The sequence below is a fragment of the Mycteria americana genome, chromosome 1 (genome assembly GCF_035582795.1).
Source record: "Mycteria americana isolate JAX WOST 10 ecotype Jacksonville Zoo and Gardens chromosome 1, USCA_MyAme_1.0, whole genome shotgun sequence".
Classification (NCBI taxonomy): Eukaryota; Metazoa; Chordata; class Aves; order Ciconiiformes; family Ciconiidae; genus Mycteria; species Mycteria americana.
The window spans coordinates 179,971,773-179,995,591 of record NC_134365.1 but is presented as its reverse complement, the minus strand read 5'-3'; the positions used below and the strand labels follow the sequence as shown (position 1 = coordinate 179,995,591).

The 23,819-nt window shown below is 40.0% G+C and overlaps 2 long non-coding RNA genes across 3 annotated transcripts in view; both read right to left on the bottom strand.

The window, feature by feature from the left end:
* Positions 1–458: 458 nt before the first annotated feature.
* Positions 459–4,708, bottom strand: LOC142422088 (uncharacterized). Its single transcript, XR_012779044.1, has 3 exons — positions 4,582–4,708; positions 1,974–3,611; positions 459–1,196 (listed from the first exon to the last, which is right to left on the bottom strand). It is a non-coding gene; the product is annotated as an uncharacterized LOC142422088 (long non-coding RNA).
* A 3,954-nt stretch (positions 4,709–8,662) lies between these two features.
* The window catches only part of LOC142422083 (uncharacterized), a 29,904-nt gene continuing 14,747 nt past the window's right edge, over positions 8,663–23,819 (bottom strand). The window contains exons 1-3 of one of the 2 annotated variants that reach the window (XR_012779043.1): positions 16,954–17,128; positions 11,321–11,512; positions 8,663–8,835 (exon numbers count right to left, since the gene is read on the bottom strand). This is a non-coding gene — a long non-coding RNA (uncharacterized LOC142422083). Of the gene's footprint in view, positions 8,836–11,320; positions 11,513–16,953; positions 17,129–23,819 lie in introns of those variants that run through there. The other variant, XR_012779042.1, reaches the window with a different exon arrangement.

The following is a 23,819-nucleotide window of genomic DNA, read 5'->3' as shown; positions in this document are numbered from 1 at the left end:
GTTGTTGCTACATCCAAGTACTATATCATAGATTGTTATTTCACAAGCTGTCATTAAGGTAGCTTGCCTTATTCTCACCAAACAATTAGTCTGCAAACAGTAATGGTTTGTTCCAAATACCCTCAAAGACTACAAGACCTCTAGCATTTTTTCAGGTAACAACTTCTCATCTGAAGTATGAACGTGCACTGTTTTTTAATAGTAGAGAATTAGGAAAAAAAAAAAGTATTCTAGTCTACCTTTACAAAGCAACTGAAACTGGGGAGCGGTGGCAGAAAAGAGGAGACTTATCATGGTACAAAGACACCCGGTAACAAAGATACCGGTGAATACGAACAGTAATATGTACGTACAGGAGTTTGGAGATGAAAGTGTTTTTACCTGAACTGGCCAACTTTCTTTGGAGAACCGATATTTTATTTCAATTGTTTATTGTCAGTTACTATGTACATGAAAAGCAAAGCCTGGCAGCGCTGTGGATTAGATATAAGAACACATATAGTTAAGCTCTCTCAAGACGAGCAGCATAGATGTTGTTTATTCTGTTTAAAGTCAGTGAGAATACTCCAGTCAGAAGGCGCTTGACCTACATTCGGTGGTCTTTTTGCACCCTTTGCCTGATGATTCTTGGTTATCACCAACTCACACTGCACAAGGAAAGGATGAGCAGTTCTAATTAGATCAGATGTTTTGTACCTATCCTTATGCAAATGCATCAATAAAACTTGACGTGGACAGTCAGCTCTTTGCCCTTCCATGTTAATGTTTCTCCTAGGCTGAAGTCAACAAACGCTACTGCATTTTGCAGCTCTCCTCTGACATGAACAAACATTTCCTTAAAAAGGTGCTTCAGTAATTGCGCACTTCATTATTCAAGATTTAGTTTGGATCAACTGACTCATTTTTACTTGTAGTCTAACCAGATCTTCATTGCCATAAAAATCAAGCTTAACAATCAGTCTTTGCTCTGATCTTCCCAGCTTCTGTGCTTACTTACTCATTCCCCCTGAAGTATGTCCATACAACCTTCCTCATCCTGGTCCTTTTACGTTTGCAGATGGCACTCATGATATTTGCATGTGTTTGCATGTCAGGAATCCCTGCTTGGCACAGCGCGGCATGAAGGTGCCTGTTAATAATTCTACCAGGGAAGATGGGAATAGATGCTGTCAGCACCAGTCCGGAGTAATCTGCACCTTTGAAAATGAAACCGTTTATATTTAGATACATAAATATAGACTGAAGAATCTAAATTTAATTCTTAGGTTGAAAATGTTGACCTCAATGAACAGACCCCTCTGGCGAAAGCTGCAGAGGAATGGTATTATTAAATAGTTGAAGAGGATGATCTGAACTCTTTGCTGCATTCATCTCCTGGTACAACTCTGCGGCCCTTAAGCAAACACTTCCTTGAAAATTACCTTGATCTTAGCTAGCACACAGGATTCACATTTTAACGTAACTGGCATTAAACCAAAATACAGCCCCTGAGCAATAAAAAAAGCTATTTTTATAACTGAGGAACTATAAGACATACTGTCACCAGGACCATATAGCTGCGCTTTGGGAAATTCATGCACAGGAGTGTGCAAAGGGCTCAGAACAGATGAGATGTCACGTACAGAAACACAGGCACACAGACACGCATATATATGTGTATACATAAGTCTTCCTGTCCCAAAGAGCTTATGTAATCACAGACAAGACGTAACATCAGAAAACCACAAAAATAGGAAGTAGAGGGGAGGAGGAAGAATGGAAAATAATCACCTTAATGCTAATGTATTTACTGCTTCAGCTGAGATTTCACACTATATGTTATTCAAAAACATACTCATTAGTGACTTCAAAGCACACGGAAGTCAACATAAAGGCTCCTATTTGTCTGCCATAGACGTTGAAGCAGGCCTTTGAAAACACATGGCTACCTGCTTTGTGTCAGATGGTGTTAACCAATGCAAAATGTCACTCACCGAAACAAACAATCCACATGAATAGCTTTTCTGTTTCTTCCGTATTTTGCTGTCAGCTTGTCATATGCGAATTGCTTCACAATAATAAACAGACCATGGCAGGTTTGATTAATATCAGTTTTTATTGCAGCAGTTGCAACCATTAATTATCTGGCTGACTAATGATGAGATGTGATGTGGTTCTTATCTACTAGCCAAGGGTATCAAGTTCATTAAAGTTCATCAAATATAAAAGTAAAAAAATTGGATGCTGCAACTTTTCTGGAAGTCTCATAAGAGCAAAGTTCTCCAGCATGGATATTCACATGACGTTTTTTTTCCTGTCGTGGTATAAAACTCAAGCTACATTAAAAAAGAAGAGCAAATGAAAATCAGTTGGAAGAGTATTTCAAGTTGCTCCCATCTTAAAATTATTTGTTCTTCCCAAAAAAATATTTAGTAGCTTCCTTAGTGGGTGTTTTCTGTTATGATTTAAAATTATATCTCATAAATCCCCTGAAGAATTATCCTAAAAATACAGGGTGAAACACAGGCCTATTGAAGTCAATGCCAAAACTCCCATTGACTGCAGCAGAGCCAGGATTCCACCCACATTAAGATTCAAAACAAGAAATTACAAAATGTCCTTTTTTGTAAATGTTTAATACCATTATTTAATGCCCATTCTTCAGTGTTTTTAGTCTTCACTTTTACCTTGTCTTTGAATGAGGTTTTAAATCCTAACTCAGCTTACAAATGACCTTTGAGTGTGCTTTTCATGCATTTAAGCTCGTATTTATAAAAATATTCACCGTGTGCTTACACAATATCTAGAAAGAAATACAGTATGTGCACTTATTTCTTGCTTTTGTGTATCCAAACATTTTGCTGCTACAATTTGCATGTATATTAAAAAGCTTGATTAAGGCAACTGAAAAAAATCTACTTGTAAATTACTTCAGCGATAACTGTTTGCCTTAGAGAAGAAGCACAATTTCTGTAACACAAGATAAGAGTCTTTCTTAAACACACTACATCTTGAATTTTAAGTGTTTGGCATCCAGATGACATTTTAAGAATTTAATGTTAATATCCAGGAAATAATAAAGTTGCTATAATTAATACACAGAAATCTTGCTTGTGAAGCTCATGGGGCTGCTACATATGCAGCGTATTCAAATCAAGGCTAAAAAGCAAGGAAATGAAACCATAAGCTACATGAAAGCATGCAGATTCTACTTTTCCTTTCAAAACTTGCTTATTACTGTCAGAGCACCAGACGCTACACTCCTAATGGAGCTTCCTTAAAAGCACCAAACTCGGGCCACCCATTTAACCACTTTTCCCAAATAGTCATTTAACCAGACTTCGCTCTCAAAATGTAAAAGCCACAGGATGAATATAGGGAGTCGCTCGCGTTGAGAGACAAGCACCTGGCAAACACAAAACCAGACCAGGAGGGAGAAGAAGTCTCTCACGAACGCGGTGGATGCGTGAGCACGGCAGGATGGGTGCGTCTGTCCCCAGCACTGCCCTGCGCAGAGCGGTCCAGGCAGCGTGAGCCGGTCGGTGCCTCTCTCCAGAGAGGTTCGGATTCGAGGGTCTGATCTCCGTTAATGAGAAATAAATAACTGAGGTTGCCATACAATTCAGTCCTGTCTGCAAAAGTTTTAATGAGATTAAGAATTGCTATGAAAATGTATAATTAATTCACTATTTTCATTCTAGCTCTTTGTATTTGCTTGCCAGATGAAAATGATAATAGGATGATATGGTCTCTCAAGCAAGAACCTAACTGCCTCTAGCTTCAGGGTATTAGATGACTTGTTCTCACAAAAAGGGATATTAATAGTACTCATTAGCAACAGACTGACTTTCTACTGGCTTACAATAACTCAGAAAGGCAAGAGTCTATTTTACCAGGGCCTGGGCAGTGCTTATTCAGCACACTCAGAACATGTGTCGGTGAGTCTGAGTTTTTCAGGCAGAGAAAGGAACCAGAGCTGAAGGGCTCTGACGCGGTCCTGGGTGGCTGGGAAAGCACGGCAGACAAGCGAAGCAGCTCGTCAGCATCTTCAGCGGGATGCTCGTCAGAGTGAAAATGACTTGATGACACCCAGGAGTACGTAGCCTGCCACTGGTCTAAATTTTGCAAGAAACAAAGGCAGGATAACTGCTTTCAGTTCTGGGTGGCGTCATATTCGGAGTTCACATAAGACCTGAATTCTGCATCTGACCAACCTTCGCCCTTGCAGATGCAGTGAAGAAGGCGGTGACTTTCTAGAGAGCTGAAAAAGCTCTCTACGCTTTGTGGCCGTCTCACCCACAATGTCCCATACTGCCTTTCTCTGGACAATTATGAGAATCACCATTGCTCTGTGTCCTCAAGGTGAGAAAGAGGCAGCAGCACATTCCTCACAGAAGCCTCACAGGACCAGAAATAACTTGCTCCTGTGACCTCTCAGAGCCAAGCCTGCTGATTTTTTCGAAGGTTGAGCAGACTCCTTATTAATTCTGGCATTTCCTCCATGTAGACCTGTAATCACAACTTCCTTGTTTCAGACTGACAGTGTTGTTTCTGACCTATAAACTCCTGAAAAGTTTGACAAGTGTTTACCTCGAGGATTACCTCTTTCCTTGCTCTGTGCTGCTGCAGCTGAGAAAAGGCAGCTGAAATAATTCTCCAAGAAGACAAGAAGCTGCTGGTGTACCATGGAGATGAAACAAGTTTGGTTGGATACCTGGAGGATAAAGGTTATTATTTTGCTGTTAATGTGAACTGGACTGCACTTTTAAGGATCTGTGCAGGGTACCTGAACCCCATTACAATGAAGTGATACATTTATGATACCACTTTTGGACTCACTAACTCCAGTGCAATGCACAATGAGGAGCACAGAAAATGAGCAGCAAAATGCTATGGACCCCATGTGCTGTTAACTCCTCAGGAGAACATTACAGAGCCTTCCAGTAGGATTCACACAACACTTGGTCCTGCTGCTGCTCTTTCCCAGGAGCAAAGTATGATCCCCTTTTATGCAGCCAGGCATTTCCAGCTCCTTGCCTACAGTCTGGGAGTCACTTACAGCAAATTTCTGCCTGGCCCACAAATATTTTTGAGGGGCCTTTCATACCTGTAGCAATTGGGCAACCCTGGATCAACAGTGCCCAGAAGAAAGTGACACCAAGATTGTCTAAGCCCCTTCTTTCCTCCTTAGGTGCTTCCCTTTTATTCTCTGGATACCTGGTCACATGAAACCACAGTAGCCAGCATGAAGGCAGCTTCAGGTACATGTATGATAGTTTTAGCCTCTCTCTCTGTAGGAGACAATTTAACTCTTGCTCCTCTCTGCTAGGGATAGTCTAGATCCTTTCCCCAGAAATATTTGAAACAGGTGTTGTGGAGATGGCACTGGCATTTCCACTAGTGTATGGAGAATCTCACAGGTATTTCAAGCATCCCTACGCTCACTAGTCTGTAGGCATGTAAGATCCTACAGGCCCTGTCATGATGAGATAGTACCTTCTCCCATTTAGATACAGGATAGCCATAGCTCTGCTTATGTAGCCATTTGAAATTGTTTAAAGGATTAACTGATAAGAATATGCTTTCATGTCAAAGCTGTGATTGCTCCTTCTCAGCACACATAATGAGACTGTCAAGAGAAACAGGGCGTAGTAAAGGATTGTTGCAGGTAAAGCTATGAGGACTGGATGATATCTAGTGATGGGACTGCTGCACAGGGATATAAAAGCAGGACACAGATAGGTCAACTTTAGCCTAATGAGGTTCACCACTCCTCCAGGACTGGTTCAGGGCACTGAAAGCTAGGCTTCTGCTCTGCTTTATCTACAAAGGCAGACTGTTGAGACTGTCCTCCCTATCCTGAAGTCCACCGTTGGAAGCACAAACCAGAAGCCAATTTGGGCTTGAGTGACTTTTCAGAGCAAGTGCTTACAGCAACCATAGTCCCACCACTGGGGGACAGAGAAGACTATTGCCCTTCCTTCTTCTGTCAACACCTAGCTGAGGTGCCCGCCTGCCAGGGACTCTGCACAATACACATAAAATAAGGAAGGGAAGCACAGAGGATAACTCTCAGGGGCTAAAGCTCAGGTAAACATACCAGAGCTGCTCATTAGCTCAGGCAAAGCTAGCAATGTAACTGTGGCAACAGAGAACTTGGGGCAAGGTGCAAAGGCTGATCAAAAAGCTGACAAAATACTTGGGTAGTTAGCTCATGCTGTGTTCTGTGCTATAAGGGCATGATTGCTATCAATACCTGGGGAAGGAGGCACAGATCGAAGCTGACAGAGGGACATCTGCACAAGCTGAAGGCATTGCATGAAGCGATGCAAGGCAGCAAGCTTCCCGTCAGATATGCATGGTGGGGATGGAGCAGCTCGGTTACCAGAAGATGCTACTTTTACCTTATACACTGTACACACAGAAGTCCTCCATACTCAGCAGAAGAATATCTAAGAGATAGCAATATTGTACAAGTGCTTGTACGTTACACCTATTTGTGTCCTTCTAGTAGGGACTTTGTTCCACTAGACTTTTCCTCTTGGCTTTCTGGAAGGTCAGAAAAGGTAAGCGTACTTCTCAGTCCTCGTTTTGTCTGCCAATATTACCCACAGGGGGTCAGAAACCCCCTTACATCATCTTAAATGCTTGTTGCCTTCAGAGGAATGCTCCTGCGTCTAAGGAAAGCTCAGCTGTGTAGACCATGACCAGACTGATTGTGTTTCACAACAGAGTTCAAGTTGGAGGGGAAACAAAGCAAAGTACATGTGCTCCCGTCCTACCCACTGCCTCTGACAGAGATGGTATTTCAGAAACAGAGTAAAAATACCAACATTTTCAAACACTGGTAGGTGCAGTTGGACCTTAAACCTGTATTCTGGCATCCACAGTGCATGATTAGCTTTAATATCAGAGCTGGTGAGGAGTCACAGCCCCTGTTAGAGACAGGCAAGAAGACTGTTAAGGGAGCCGGGGCTATCTCTAAATCAGGACAGTGGCCTCAGGCCTACTTTTGGAATAAAAAGTTTTTACAGCACCAAAGCCCAGATCCTCAAAGACATTCAGATGCTAAATTCCCATTGACCTCTCTTTAAGGTTTCAGGCTTCAAATTTCAGCATTTTGGAACCAAGTACATAAACATGTTCCTCAGGTCTCTGTAAAATCAACATTAACCTTCCATTTGTTTCCAGCTTATAACTTATATCAAACAGTGATGACAGAATTCAAGGCAGAGTATTTGACAGGTAATAATAACATCACGTCCGCTTTGTGTTTCTGAGTGAAAATCCAACAAGAACAACTAGCATCAAATTCTTTTGCTGTATTGTAGTCTTTAGTCATACTCCTATGACTGCTGAAACGAATTGCACCTACAAATGCTAAAGCCATAGGTGGACTACATGAAACAAGGAGATTTAAACTGGAATTGCATTTAAAGAAGTGCATTGATAGAAAAATAGATATTGGAGCTACAGAATGAAGAAAGCATTCAACTCTATCTGCTTTTCTAAATAGTTTCTAATTTGAATAAGATTTTATCTGTTCATGTTTTCCTCAATATGCTGGATCCAGGATGCCCTAAGTATCGCAATTCCATAGCATGGAAATATTGAAAAGTCCAAAAAGCTTAAAAAATTATTTTGATAACTTGTAAAAATTAACAAAAAATTTACGTTATTTAAAAAAAATAAAGCGGTATAATGCTTTGAACAATAAGTTGTATATATTTAACATTATAAATAATTTATAGTTTGTTTTTTACAGGGATTTCAAAATCACTGGGGTTATTTCATTTTAAAAGTTTGTTAAGGTATAATGGTGAAGAGTACCTCAGAACTTAAAACGTCTTGTTATGCTGATCTTGTCAGTTCATATACACTGATCATGTGGACAGGTATAATATTACATGTAATGGAGAATGAGAAATTTGCCAAAATCCATGCTTGAGAAGGGAGGGAATACCAATTTTCAAGAAGCGCCTGCTGAATACTGAATACAAATGTCTGAAATACTGCTTTAAAAGGAAGAAAGGTTATGAAATTTCAAAAAAAAAAAATCTTGATTCCTGACTGAACCACAAATATAGTCTTTAAATGGAAGATCACCCAAAACTTTTTGCTTGCCCACTGGCCAATAAGTGGTCCATGAATATTTTTGGCATTAAGTAGGTTAAATTAAAACCACAGTGCTCTATTTCATCACAATTTTTTTTGATACCCAATGCCAGACACCGTAAAGTTTGAATGACAGAGCCACATCGCAGTTTTTAATTCCAAGTGTAACCTGCGGAGAGGCGCGAGTGTGTGAGCAAGAGCATTCCAACTGTGTCTAGAGTATCTGGATTGCCAGACTTCAAATCCCCAGTAAACAGCCTGTTGCAAACCTAAAAATAGCTGGACATGTGCAGGACCTGATGCAGCAGCTTTTAGAAGGAAGATTCCCAAGCAGGGGGACAAACAGAAGGCATTAGGAGTTCAATGAGTTATTATAGCTGATTTTCATTTTAGATTTTCTTTATTGCTGTCTACCTTGTTATCATGCTATAAATACTACTCTGAGTCAGGACATCAATTAGATACTTAGAGGACTCTGGAACATAATTTTTTCAGCCTTTTCCAGCCACACAGTAAAATTTTATTTTAATGGGTTTTTTCCCACCTAAGTATTAGCAAAACTGTCATTATAGAGAAAGTCTAAACATCTGGTCCTTACTCTTTGACAGCTGAACTCCAGTTATTTCAGGAAGAGAAGGATTTGGTCTTTTTCCCCTCACTCTTGTGAACTGATCTCCTGGCATCTAAGAATACCTCAGTTTCAGGGTCTCCAGAAGTTGTTCCCGAATTTTCAAGAATTCTCTGAGAAATATGGAATTAATTTATGCTGTTGACATGTTTTGGGTTGCACGAAAGTCCTCCAGAAAAAAGCAAAGTGCCACAGGCCATCTTAATATTCCCTTGCAACAGCTGGCCTTAACTGTATGGCGTATGTGGCTTCCATCAGACACGGACGAGGGAGAAATGAAGCAGGTATTCCTTGGTCATGATCTGGCATACAAGGGAAATGTTGAGAGCACTGCTAGCAGTATCTGCAAAGGGTGTACACCTTTAAGCACCCATCTATGGAACGTCGGAGGCCTCCTCAAGAAATGCTTTTCCATAGCACTACACTTCCTTGGTAAAGGTCTCAGTATCAGTACGTCTTTCCCCTCAGTGCTGCAACACAATGTGATAATTAGCACAACGTGATAAAAAGTGGGATAGCGAAATACTCGCTCATTGGCCTGGGAGGCAAGTGCAAACAATTGCAGCTCCGTTGAACTTAAATGCATGTATGGCTTATCAAATAAGTGCATTTGAAATATGATTTATGTATAAAGCTCATGGTGTTCTTTTCTGACTATTACTTTGCTGGAATTACAGTGTAAACATGTTATATAAAATGTTTTGGAGTCTTAAAATAAAAAAGGCCTGGCACTTGTTATGTACACCGCGGATTTATATTGCAAATATACATGCGTGCTGAAATAGTCATATTTCAGCATCTTATAGCGCCTTACATATGTAGTTCATCCTTTCCAAAGGATTTCATTGCACGGATGTTTTGAGCACTGCTCTATTTATATTCATCCTGCAGCAAAGTACATTCAGAAAGTACTGCCATGACTTCAGTACCTATTTTGAAAGAACTCTGTTCTGGTGCATTTATGTCTTACATACATACTTAAATCCAATGTAATGTCTGTGGGTAGTTACCATAAAGGTGTGTATACCAGAGACATTATGCATAATATAGCCACACCCATCAGTCATTTCACCTAGCACAGAGCAGGAGGAGCTTTACTACTACCGTATGATACAGACGCTCTTAAAGGACCATCTGTCAGCATATGGCATAGAAACGTTATGTGTTCAGATGTGAATAACAAGCATAAAAGTTCACATTGAATTTTCAAACATGCAAAGTCTCAAACCAAAGCACAAGTAATATTCTTTTGTTTTACTTCTCGAGGGAGAAAGTAAACCAGTAGTTCCTCTCTGCACTGAAGGAATTCAACGTGCTACAAACAGCAGAACCTACATTTTCACACTGGCTCATTCCTACATGAGAATCCATTTTTTAACATTTATATAAGTGAATATTTTTTTCTTTATGTTTATACAATTGTAAAGACAATGGACACGTTTCAATACCCTTTGATACCATCATTTCCTCTTTATAAGTCACAAATACTCCATTTTTCTATTTTGAATTGAAATGTGGCCTGAAGCATGAAATTAGTATCACTGCTCAGGGTGGGTCAAACCCAAAGATTAAAATCTGGGCTCATCTGAAATTTGCAGGAACTTCAATGGAATCCAAAACCAAACTGGGGTCCAAAGCCAAGCTCCCATTCAGATGGATATCAAATCTCATCAGAACGATGAATATCTCCTAACTTCTCGTTAGCTTTTCCACAATGCCTGTACTTGAAACTTCACCATAATTGGGTTAAGAACTTAATCTTTCCCATATGGATTTGAGAATAATGTTGTGGGTTGTTTTGGGGTTTTTTTTCCACTCATCTGCTTTACTGAGGGAAAGTACAGGAAAGAAGCACACTATCAAGTTAATGTGTCGTAAAGCTTAGGATGTGATTCAAGGAAGTTATCATGAAAGTAAATACACGGAAGTTATGAAATATGGCACAGAACTGTGCCATTAATTAGCAAATAGCACTTTCTTCAGCAACTAAAAAAATAAAGAGCAAATGGAATGTCTCCTCCCTTTTTCCTCCCCGTACACATCTCTGCCTTCTAGCAAATTGCCATCTGACATTCAAACCATGCTACGCCTGGAATTACATAGTGCCCATACTGAACATATATTCCATGCAGCGACAGACACGAGTGACACAGGAGCCACAGCCCCGCAGGGGTAGGGGGAGTCCAGAAGGAGCAGGGAAACAGAGCTTCTCTCCAGTGACTCTGGGACAGACCGAAAAACAAGCAGCTACAGGCATGCACCTAGGAGGCTGTTCTACCAGGATTTTGAGTCCTGCCTAGGCACCTAGGACCCAGTGCAAGCTTGCCACCTAGGCCCACTCCCAGCTGAGGCACCTACATACTCTTGAGGACTTCTGCCAGGAACTGCATTGCAGAACGGTGTCGGACCCAGGTCTTGCAAAGGCTTTGGCTAGCACCCTAACCACCAGAAAATCCTTCCTCTTGTTGTTCTTTATCATTCAAATGCCAAAGAATGGTCTTGCGGTTTAGCCCCAGTCGGGATCAGAAAAGGTGGAGCCAAGCACCCGAGGCGTAGGCAGGTGCAACACAAATTGTAATCGGTTGGAGGCACACCCACCTTAAATCAAAGGTACATTTGCTTCCTGGCTCCTGTTCCTGGCTTGGACCCTGCGCAAGTCACTGGAACTGTCAGTGCTTCTGTTTCCTCACCTGTAATTTTAGGATAACAAAACTGGCCTACCTCCCAAGGCTACTGTGAGGTTCCACCAAGGCAGACTCGTAAAGGACGTCGAGATCGCTGGTCAGGAAGCTGTATGCAAATGCACCATACAGTTATCATTAATGTTATTCGCAGAGGACTCAGATATGTAAATACACACACACAATCATTTAGTTTTATTGGTTCATTATGTGCCAGTGAACTAATTGCAGATTACTGTGTCATTAGTCTTAAATAATATTCTTTCCAGAGTTACTGAATTGCTCAGTCAAGCGTCAAAGCCTGGCGGAATATCTTTAAATAATTTGGGTCATTTTCTCCTTCATATAAATGAGTGGCTGTGGTTTTACACAGCTGAGAATCTGGCTCCTGAATTTTTGTTAGGTAAGGTTTCAATCACTGCTGTCAGCCAGTACGAAATGTTCTAAACCAGTTGAAAAATTAATGAAAATTAATAACCTGGACTGTTAGCCATATCCCTTCTTCCGCTCCGGAGCTGCCCATGTGGCATTCCTGGAGGGAGGATGGGCAGCGGGAAGGGTGAGCGTGCTGTGGTTAATTGGTAGGGCTGCAGCCTGGCTCCTGTCCCACTGGCAGCTCTCAGGCATTCCCAGTGCAGCCCTGACTGCTGCTGCATCACTGGTGGCATCAGCCCAGCTTTAGATGGGGCTGTGTAGGTTGCTGTTGTTTCGCCATGCAGCCAATATATTCCTGAGGAGCTCGATCGGGAGGAAAGCGGGAAAAGTTAGTAGCGTACAAGTCAGCCAGTTCCCCAGAAAAGGCATTTCTTTCCCTTGCCAAAAGTCAAAGTCTACTATATACAAAGGAGGCATTATAGCTTCTCATAAAAAGGTCACAAGAATCTTTTGTAATGGAAAGTGGTGTACAGCCTAAATATAGGATCTCTCCCAGAATTCCTATAGCATGTAGATTAAACTATGTTTATTAGTAATGTGTGGGTTGCTGCTATGCTGTGCCATACAAAATTTGGGAGTTGAAAGAGAAGAAAACCAACCTATTCTGTGTGTAGCTATGTAACTGGAAGGAGATGTCGTTATACGTATTTTAAAACAGAGGAATTTTAATTCATCTGCAGCATCTTCCAAGATGAGTCACTGACCTCTCAGCCTCTTACGGAAAAATTGTGTTTTGTTTGTCTTCCTTCCTTCATCAGAAGTGTAACCTGTGGCATTTGCATTTGCACAAGTGGAAATAATTGTATGCGAGCTTTTAAAATATATCATAAAAATCCATATTGTGAGGAGTTCCTGGACAACATATGCTATCATGTAAAAATTCCTGAGTGTAGAATTACATCACAAGCCATTACTGTGTGAAAATATGTAAAGATTAGCTCTTAATGGCCCCTGGATCAATAATGAACATTTGAAATGTCCCTGAATACATATTCACAAGATACAGTTTTGCAGGCTTGACAGAGTTCTTACCCAAAGGTGATGGAAACTGATTAATTACAATTAACTATAATCCTGTTTAGAAAGCAGCAGTCATTCAATAATACATCATGTGCTGCCCAGGGAAACGGGAGTGGGGATTTCTCTCCGATCTATCTTTTGTTGTAATGTTCCTGAAAGCTTCTCAAATCCCAATCCTATGTGGTTGCCACTAAGAAAACCTCATGCTAGAAAAGTACCCTCAAGTCAACTTATCCACTTAGCCAGTGGTTAAAAAAGAAAAAAAAGTATTTGAAGAAAATGATGGAATTTCCAAACCTTATCTTGGCCCCGCTTAATCTAAAAAACCTGCTTGGCCTTTCAAGTAGTGTTGAAAACCTGGCAGGCATCACAAAGAGCAAAGCAGTACATATTAGCTGTGCTGTTAGACATTCACTTCTAGGAAGCTCTGTCCTTTTGACATTACAGATCTTGAAATGGGGAATTACTGGCAATTTTAACATCAGAAAACTGAGCCAGCATTTTCCATGGATTAGCTTTTCCCCTTTCTGGCTATACTTCTAACTACTCAGAAACAAAACAGTTCTTATCTACCCATACATTTTCTATTCCGTTCTCAATCATTATTCCAGCAACACCTCAGCTCAAAAAGTATGCAGGTTATTATTAATAAAGATCATTAGAAGAAAAGCAGCTTTTGCTATCTGACTTTTTTTGTGGCAAAGAAACAATCATTAACTTTTATAGTTTCAGCTCACATTACTGCTTGTGTGAGATGGGGCAGCAATCACTTCCACTGCAAACACGGCAAAGCATTTGCGGAAGGCACGTGTCATTTATTCTTTATCTATATATATTTATACACACACATATGTATGCACATGCACATTTGAGTTATATCAGATCTGTGAGGCAAAAACTGAACAACAACAAAAAAAATCAAAATAGATTTTCAAAGCATATATTTGTAAATTGCTGTAGTAGTCATGCTACACAGAAGGCTATAGAAAAGTCATACTAAAAAGATATTAATATGAAGACCACGTTCTGGATGTCAGCCATGAAACCCCACTGTATGTTCATCCTGCATCGCTTGAAACAGCGCACAGTTGGGATACAAGTGACTCTGACATTATCTGACTTACACCAAGAAAAGAAACGAATAATGTCACTGACAACAGAAGAGGCATTTTTTAGAAAAATATATGGTTGCTGGAGGCCATGATTCTGGTGGGGTGAGATTCCTCTCCTTATTTTTGCCATCTAAAAGTTAATTGTCTTATCTAAACTTGTCACCTTGATTGTCTCTGGGGAAGTCAATGGGGAAGTGGCAATTCATCTTATTCTACAATAGTTGTCTAAGATAGGTAGATGAGCTGCCCTTTGCAGGCATCTCATTCTTTCCATTGACTGCAGAGAGCCAAGATAAATTATTTAGATTTGGTCTTTAATTTTTAGGTGATTAATGGTCAGTGAGACAAATACCACCTAGCTCCCATGGGAGAAGAGACAAATCTCTTACTGCAAGGCCAGCAGAAGGAACGAGCAATCAAGGATGTGGAGGCTGCAGTCCAGAGTGTGGCTTCCTTGCACCGAATCATCAAATCTGGAGGGAAGGAAAATATCTGAAATGAAAGGCATGCCTTTATTCAATAACTAGGGAGAAAGATTTGGATCTCCCATACCATCACTGCCTTTGAATCCCTCTTTGCTTCTCTTTCTAATGGCAAAGGCTGGGTCTTCAAAGAAAAAGATTAATTTTTCCTTTTTAATAGATCTACAGTTGGTCTTACAGTGCTGCTAAGTCATAGGCACTATGGATCTGTTTCCAAAAGCATTTTCTGCAAGAGACACTGGTCTTCCGGAGAGTATAAACAGATAGGTCATGTGGAGGGGAGACATCCACTAATGATCAATAATTTATTAATTATTTAGCCCCCCCTATGCAGAGTCTCTCTTTGGTCCTGTGCCCCTCGAACTGCCATTTGATGCTGGCCAAGAGCAATTTGTGCAGAGGTGAGTGAGCGCTTGGTGGAGATAGCTGACCTTTGCACAGGTAGACAAGGCAGTGGGAGATCACTCTCTGGCCACTCCATCACACCTCAGGAGTGGGATTCAACATGGCCATGTGGAGGTCTGAAGAGGCTCTGGCATCACTTGTAACTCCAGCAAACGCAAACTGAGCTACCCTGGCTACCTAGACAGGCTTCCAGATGAAGCTTATCCAACTCCCTAAGACTTTCCTATGACACTACCAGACCATTGTCTGGAGACAAGCATGGCATTGCAGACTGCACACAGGCCTGAAGGAGGAACGCATGCACGCTAATTTGTTTTAGGGCACAATTAATTAGCAGAACAACCACAGTGTGCAGGGCTGAGTGCTGACCTAATCAGCTTGGAGTGCATGTTTTGTTCTACCACCCTCCATTGAATTAACTCCTTCTAAAACAGGTGTCAAAATTAATAACTGGAAGGGGTAACTCCATTGGTTAGCTCAAAGATTTAAATAATGTGAGTAATCTGATCAGAAATAATTGGTGACATTTTCTTGGGTAAAATTCTCAGAAACACAACTAGCAGGAAGCAGCATAAGCTGAACTAATAGACTGGTTTATCTTTGTGGCACCCTCCCAATTCCATTTCAAAATGTTGACCCTGTTGATGACAAAGTTGTGGAAATTTTGCCACTTTGTTGTGCTGAATGAAGAGTTGATGATGGGCACAACCACCTTTTTTACACGTTCCTGTTTCACTCCTGTTTATGGCAAATGCTCAAGCTGCTGTTTCCTCCACTCAGGAGGACTCAGACAAGGGAGAGCAGGTCTGCACCCTGTCCTGAGAGTCTTTCGCCAGCCATCTCCCGGTGCTGCTTCTGGCAGCTTTCTGGTTTTCTGTATCTCCTCCGTCTCTCTGTGGTATTTCTCACACTCTTAAGCACAGATGCGATGCGGTACGTGAATCCCTTTGCCCCTGAGGCATGTCCTCATGATACCAGACAGCAAAGGCCAGCCGTACCCACGCTTGCTCTGAGCTACAGAGAGCAGCAGCAGGGCGTCAGTGTGCCTGCACTGCTTAAAACCTGGGCAAGTATCTGCATCGTGCAGTACGTTGTGCACTGCAGACCTACTCAGCTGAGCTTTCCATCGTACACTAGTGACTTGGTAATGGACTCATTTTGGCTGAAGAGCTTTGCTGTTGCAGCTATACCTTCCATAAAGAAGCTCAACCGTGTCTTAAAATTATCCTGAGTCAAAGAGAACTGTGATACTAAATAAGGTCAGTGAGGGTTAGCAATAAATAAAACTTTATTGTAGTACATTGATAGAGTCCCTGACCCAGTCGAGGTATCACTTATAAATTGCTAATCTTCAAAGCAATTAAAAAAATAAATACTGTAAAAATCTGCTGCAATCAATTTAGTACGCATTTAGAATGTGTACTAAATTCTTGACCGTCTTTGTTTATGCAAAAAATTAGAAATAATTGTTTTTGATATCTTAATCTCTGTTTTATATCAGCTTTCTGTTTCTGGAATGTAAAGCTAAGATATTAAGTATCCCATAAATCTATAACCAAGCTACTGGGAAAGAATCCATGAAAAGCAAATGCGGTAAGAAATACAAAAGCTGGTTTCTCTGCCTAGTTAAGAAATTTCTAGTCACATCAAAATAGTTTGTCCTAAACAAAGTAGTACTTGCTTGCCATTAATCAATTGTATGCCAAAGGAATTTAGATTTTTGCCTCAGAAACATGTACACTTGTGGCATGCAAAGCTGCAGGTAGCCACTTTAATTGGTTTTCCTTTTAAACAAGAGACTTATTTCGTGGGACAGGAAAAATGCATTTGTCTTAAGCATATAATAATAAATTATTTAAATAATAAATAAAGCAAAGGCTAATTAAAAAAATGCTGAGAAAAATTGTGCACTCTTGAACTGCTTTGAATGACTGTGGAAAAACTTCGGTTATTAGTAATTCAGGCCCAGTGTATCTCATTGACTTCAGTAGTAATGGATTTTGGGTTTTGAAGAGGGTATACGTATGTGCAGAGATATTGAAATGATACAACTTATAAATCCAAAGATATTTAAAAAAACAGTCCTTAAGCGGTACCTTCCACATAGTCTCCCCTTGCAAGGAAGAGCTTGAGCGTTACGCAGCGGTGCAGGACACTGCATGCTGAGGAAGGGCTCGAGTGAGGGAAATTGTTTTCCGAAGGAGTGGGACTTGCCAGAGCTATCCATACTCAGACTTGGTTTTGCTCTGTTAGGACACATATAGTCTTTCCCAAGTGCGATACCTAAAATTAATAAAGTATTCTTTATTTTCAACTTCTGTTCTGTTTAATTTTTGCTACCTTCTTCCCCAAAGAATTTCACAATGCCTGTACTTGGCAAATAAAAAACCATGGTACTTTCCAGCAGTATCCAAAGGATCTTTCTCCCGTTTGTCATCATGAACGGTTACTCTGCTCTTTACCGTTTTCTTCCAGAATCTTTTTTTTATTGGCCACTGTTTGTGACAGGATACTGTGCTAGAAGGATCTATGATCATATGCAGTCTGGCTCTCCTCATACTATGTTCTTACGAGAGATGTGCAGAGCTTTCATTGATCTTGTGCAAGTGAGTAAGGCTGTATCCCACAAGTATGGAAGTGACACATTGGGCATGTCTTAATCCATGCTGTTAAAATGGATTTTTTTTTAATTGAAGTGGCTGGTGGCCGATTTCTAAAGCTGAGCTTCCAATAGAAAATTCATTGTAGCCATTACTATACATAGGTTAATTGTGTTTACAAGCTATTGGCAAACACATTTTGGAGTTCAAAATATAACATGTAAAGGGTTGCAAGTTCCTCTTTTTAGCTGATAATTGATAATGACGCAAAGATGGAAATATATATGTTAGGATAACATTAAGTGGAAATTGATTCTGAATACGGGGAAGGAATACTACAAACAAAGGATGACCTGTGAGGCAGAATTCAGAAGGTCATCTGTTGTCCTCAGCTGAACAAGGCCCTGAGCAATATAGTGTTACTTCAGAGTTGGTCCTGCTTTGAGCAGGGAATTGGACCAGAGGACTTCCAGTGGTCAAGTCCTGCCAAAATTAGGCTATGATTTTATGTTCCTATATGTGTGTCTCCTAAATATAGGAAGAGGCAAGGACTTGTGAGTAGGGAGAGTAAAATCTCTGTTTTCTCCATTAAGGATTGAGAAGAAAACAGTAGCCTCTATAATATCCATAAGGGGACATGATGCTACCCAACACGCCTTGAGGATGGGTGTTGGTTAAGGTTTGACTGTGGCCTGAACAAAAGAATGAACAACAAGCAGCAAGCTGCTCTACTCCATCAAGGCTGAGGTATTTTCCATGTTTGTACATAATTGCAGAACTTTGAAGTAAGCAGAAATTTGAAGGTCCTGACCAAAGGGATCTCTGAAGCTTTGGCACACCTGTAAATGGGAAGGTGCTGAGTGTGGGCTTTTAAGATGGTAATTTTCAGGATTCAAGTAGAAGGATCACACTTTCTCTTGAAACGTGGCAGCAACTGGTGGTAGTGGTGATGTTGGTCGTGCAATTGCTCTTTTTTATAGGAATATGATTATTATAGCTCCTACACAAGTTCTAGGAAAACCTCTCTAACACCTGAGCTATAGCATAAAAGAGAAACTGTGGTTTCGTCACGAGCTATGTAACTACCAGGTTGGTATTCTCAGGACTTAGATGGTAATAGGTTTGTTCAAGGGCTAAAATCAGATGTTTTGAGAACAGACTGTGTTGTCTAGTGCCTCAGGAATTCAGAGGCAGCTACAAGCAGATAAATGGCCCAGGATGATCCAATAAATAAGGCCACAATTGCAACAATTTCTTCACAGACCACACAGGATATTCAACATCAGGATCAATTTCATGGTAATGTCTGTTTTTGTTAAAAGAGGAAAAGGAGGTAGAGAAAATATAACTAAACAAGACAATATTTCAGAATGGAAGAATGGAAAGCTGTGGGTATTGGATTTTGGAGAGGGTTTGGGTTGTTTTTTTAGTTAAGTTTTTTTGCATAGCCTAATTCAAACCTAAATAACTTTGAAATTTATCCTACAGAAAACCTTGTATCTTACTCTTTTAAAATATAGTGTCTATACAATTTCTGGGCAGAAACAGAATTTTCTGGTGGCAGCTCTCAGTTTTGCATAACATCTGTAATAAGCTATGAAAATTAGACAAATACCATGAACTTTGTCTTTCTAATTTTTTTTTTTTCTAATCAAAACAGAAGATCCTGATTGTGTTTCCTCTGCTCCAAGATACACAACTTAAGAGGAGGGGGTTGTTTTCTCAAGAATATTTTCCCTTCCTTATCCTTTATATAAACTCTTTCTGGATCAAAACAATAGTGTTTCATTCCTGAAGTCAACTGTATTTGGAATCTTTAAAACACTCCCCTAGCATAAAAAAAAAAAAAAAAATCAAACTCTTCCCCTTGGTGGAAAGTTACTTGTAAAATCAGGTCAAACAGAAATATGGGACAAATGAGTTAGGCTGAAGAGTACACCACCTTGGGTTTCAGCCTTTTATAGAGCACCAGCATCACTTTGTTATTTAAATGGGTAATGAAGATGGTAGCTGTATGGAGCCCCTGATAAGGAGTTAGTGGAACCCTTAAAGGGAGTGAAGCAATTGCAAATACTCATGCCTGATAAATAAAGGACTTCAGGACACTTCACCTCCAGATGCTTTCTCTGCCTTCTAAGTTACAAGAAACTATCCACGGGCTGAGCATCATTATATTAAGTATGAGGAATGCATCCTGAATAACACTGTCAGTTAAGTATCTGAAGGAACTGCTACCAAACACAAACAAAAGCATAAGGATCTAATCCGAAAAGTGGCAATTCACTTTATCATCTAAATAAGTTTGTTTTCTACAGGAAAAGTTTCCTTATGCTGTTTGGATCTGGAAAGTCAGGCTAGCTCCCGGAAGACCATGTCCTCCAGCTGGGTTTTGCAGTAAAACTTTGGGGCTATATTGCATAGCTCTGCATTGCCCACTGCAACGTGGCAAACTGCACCAACAGGAACACGTATGTCCAATGACACAGAGGAGCACTCGGGGACAGTAATAGGTCAGCACCTGAAAACAGTACAGCTCTGTCAGCACGGTATGGTTAATTAGATTTATCTTTTAAGACTTGACACGGTTGCTCACTTTATTCATATAGGTGAAAGCAAAATTATTTTAAAGGAAGTTACATTAAAAGAATTGAGAATCTCAGACTCTCAGATTTAAATATTTGTGTGAATGTGGGGAAAAAAATATTTTTCAAGAGATCATAAACAATAAAAATAATTATTTTAATTGTTTCTTGTAAAAGAAAGCAAGCAAGAAAGGCAGCCTTTTATGCTTCATGTAGCTTGTTTGTTTTCTGCTTGGAGTTTTCATAAACTCCCAAAGGTGTTTGGAGCCCCCTTGCCACGTTATAGCTACAACAAAATCAACCTACACATCTCAAACTTTCTCCAAAGGCACTTCTTTCCTCTGTGTCAGGAAGGAGTGGGAAGAAGGGGAGTTAACCAGATTAATGTTTGTCTAGCTAGCAGAATGCTTGTCATCGTTGATCAGGACTCTAATTTATGTGACCACATGAGAGATAGAGGCTCTCAGTCAGCAACTCTCTCGCTCACTACTGGAGAAAGACTTTGGCCAAAATTCAAACCTATTATTTATTTTTGAAAATACAAATACAAGTTCCACTGGGATTTCCTTGATGAATAACAGCGTAGCCGGAGAGGGAGGTAGGACCAAATTAACATAGCTAGAAAGACACATACAGGGAGAGTTACTGTAACCAGTGAAATGTCTGATGAAAACTCTTGATGTAAAACAAAAAAAAAATCAATTATTTCTTATTAATTATGATTTAATATTATGGAACTTTGAAATTATATAACTTTTCATAATATTAAGCGAAGAAACAGGTTTTCTTTCTTTGAATTGAAGGTGAGTTAAGAAAAAGAAGAACTTGCCTCAAGAAACAAGCATGAAAAGATGAAATAAAATTTGATACCAGGGCTGAAGTCCTGGGTGATAATAGACAAGGAAGGACAGATAATGAAGACATTAAGTGTTCAGGGAAAAGAAGACTGGCAAGGCTTGAGGGCTATCTTCCCAGGTGGGAAGAATTGAAATGAAAGCTGGTGACTGGGTTTCACAGGAGAGAGCTGGAAAATGGTAGCAAGCTCTGTGAAGCATCTGGGTGTAAATACAGTGAGAATAACTGTTTAAGGAGCAGAAGGGTCATGAAGACGTGCTGGAAGGTACAAAGCATGCAGAATGAGTTTCATCTCACCTCACTTTAAAAATCGCTTTAGAAATCTTTGAGTTAGTCATTCAGATTCCCTTTATAGTCAATAAGTACTTCCAGGGAGTGAGTCACCTGACCTAATTTAGACGTCTATCTTGAGATGGGATGAATCACACACTCAGAGTGTCTATTGATATCTATTGACTATAAAAGGAACCAGGACGTGCTTAGATGCAGACATCTACATTGCAGATGAATCCCATCCTTAGGCATTTTACAGAATAACTTGATAAACACCAGGAAAATCCATTATTTTGGGTCAAGCTTCGAACACAGAATGTGGGCACAGAGAATGTGCTACCCTCCCCCCCCCCGATATAACTGGAAATAGGATTATTAGACTCCGGTTTAGGATAATCCTTTATTGAGTTGAGAAGGAAAGGCCACAGCAAGGAATGTTGCTCCGCAGAAAACTGCTGTTAATGACAATAATTAGGCTGAATCAGTGTCTCTGCTTAAAAGACACAAGTAAGAAAGATATGTGTTGGGCGGAGGAGAGAAGAAGCAAATAGCCTCTCTTCACTTTGGAATGCGGGATGCTACATCTAATCAGAGACTGATATCAAAGTGTTAAAACTTTATTAAAAGCAGAATCTAAACAAATGCCTTTCTCCCCTGCTCACCCTCCCAAATTCCTTAATGGAGAGTTTAAATGAAAATAGAAGTTCAAAATAAGTTCAGTTACTCTTGAGAAGCTCTTATATCTGAACATTCTGCAATGAGAGTAATTTGTTACATATTAACCGGAATCCTTAAGAAGCCAAATTTTAGAAAGGTGTTACTCATACTAGCAAAAATTACCACGTATTGCTAATATCCCATACTCTTAAATATCGTGTTCTAATTACACTCACAGGCTAATGAATATAATCTGAGTTTTTAAATCTTTGAATATTCTCCGCTGTGTATTCTCACCTATAAACAGTGTCCTCACCTGACTGAAGTGGATCAAAATTTTGCCATTGACTTCTGCGGGGGGCAGGATTTCACCCACTATGTGGGCAATGCCAAATCTGCTGCATCTACAAGCACAAGACTTCCATCAGACACCCATCAAAATCTTACGATTTTGCCCTTTGTGCAAAAGATCAAGTAGAGGCGTTGCTTTTGGCTGCCTTGGTTGGGGACTGCCAGTTTGGGAATCCTGTTGGAACCTCAGGTGCTTCTATATATTTCAATAGTGGAAATAGTTAAAAATTCCATTTTTACACTTTGTTCAACCTTTTCTCAGATAGATACTCCCTGTTGATACACAGCATCCCTACTTTACAATTAGGCTGTTGCAGTATGCCCTGCCTGGGATCACCCCTCTTCTTTGTGGAGGTAGCCGTGTTTTCCCAAAGTGTTCAGCATGTTGTTTGTGGGTTTTACTGAGCTGTAAGAAGCAGTTTGTTGATCTATGGAGGGTAAACAAAGAACCAATGCATTTGTTGAACGTATCCATGATACAAGTTAAAATATAGATATCTAAGTCAAATACTGTTATTAAGCAGATGTTGTACTCATAGAAAATTATATTGTGTCTACAATACAATGAGGTTACATCACTGATGATGGTAACTTTGTTTTCCCTAATACGGTACAGGAATTTTTTGAACAGGATTCTGACTACATTATTGATACATCAGCAGTACAAATCCAGCCAATGTGCAATAGGTTAAATGAGGTATATGGTAAAATCACCCTTTAAAACTCCAAAACTCCAGAGAGGCTAAAACATGGAAAGATCTACATAAAACTTCCTTGCATAATTCATGGCAAGGTTCAGTATCATCTCCATTAGAGCCAATATAAGGAGTACAAAGAAAATTTTAAAACAACCAGTGAAACATTTAAATGTGCCCTGCATTCAGACTTACTGTGGAGATTCCAGTGAATCTTAGAGTGCATTTCTTAGTTTAACATTTGTTTTGCTAATTCCTCCATGTCTCCATGGATTGTATTTACTGTTCTGTTGCTAATGCATTTTAAAGCTTTAAAGCTTTTAACCTTTAATCTCCACTTATTCAAGTGAGGTTAAGTGATCTTTTTCCTTACCTTGTGTCCAAAAACATGTCTTCAATCAAACATTCTTCTGAAAAGACCACACTCACATTTACCTATATCCTCATAAGCTTCCTTTTAAATGTGGAATCCTTTCTTAATGGTAATTCATAAGAAACATATTAAACAGCTAGTGCAGAATTCAAGAGCAAAATAAACACTGTTTCCCCCCCCCCCCCGCCCCGTCCTTTCTCATTTAAAGAGGGAGATACAAAGCACACTTGATGGAGAACAGGGTGCTTCACAGCAAAAATGATATTACATTTATTTGTAGTAGTAGTAGTAGTGCAATACTGCTACTGTACTGTAACACATAGATTTTACTGAGATAAAAGCAGACCTTCAGGGAAAAAACAGAAAATCGGACATGCTGGATCAAGGCAGATATGTTTTTAAACAAATCAACTTCAGAATTAGTTTTGTCAGTGTAAGAACTGAGTTATAATTAACTCAACAAAGACTTCAGGAAATAGCACTGTTTTTAAACATTTGGTCTGTTTTTCCTTTGGCATTCCTCCCTGATTCAACCCCCAACACACTAGTTGTACCTTCGGGAGGTGCCTTCATCTT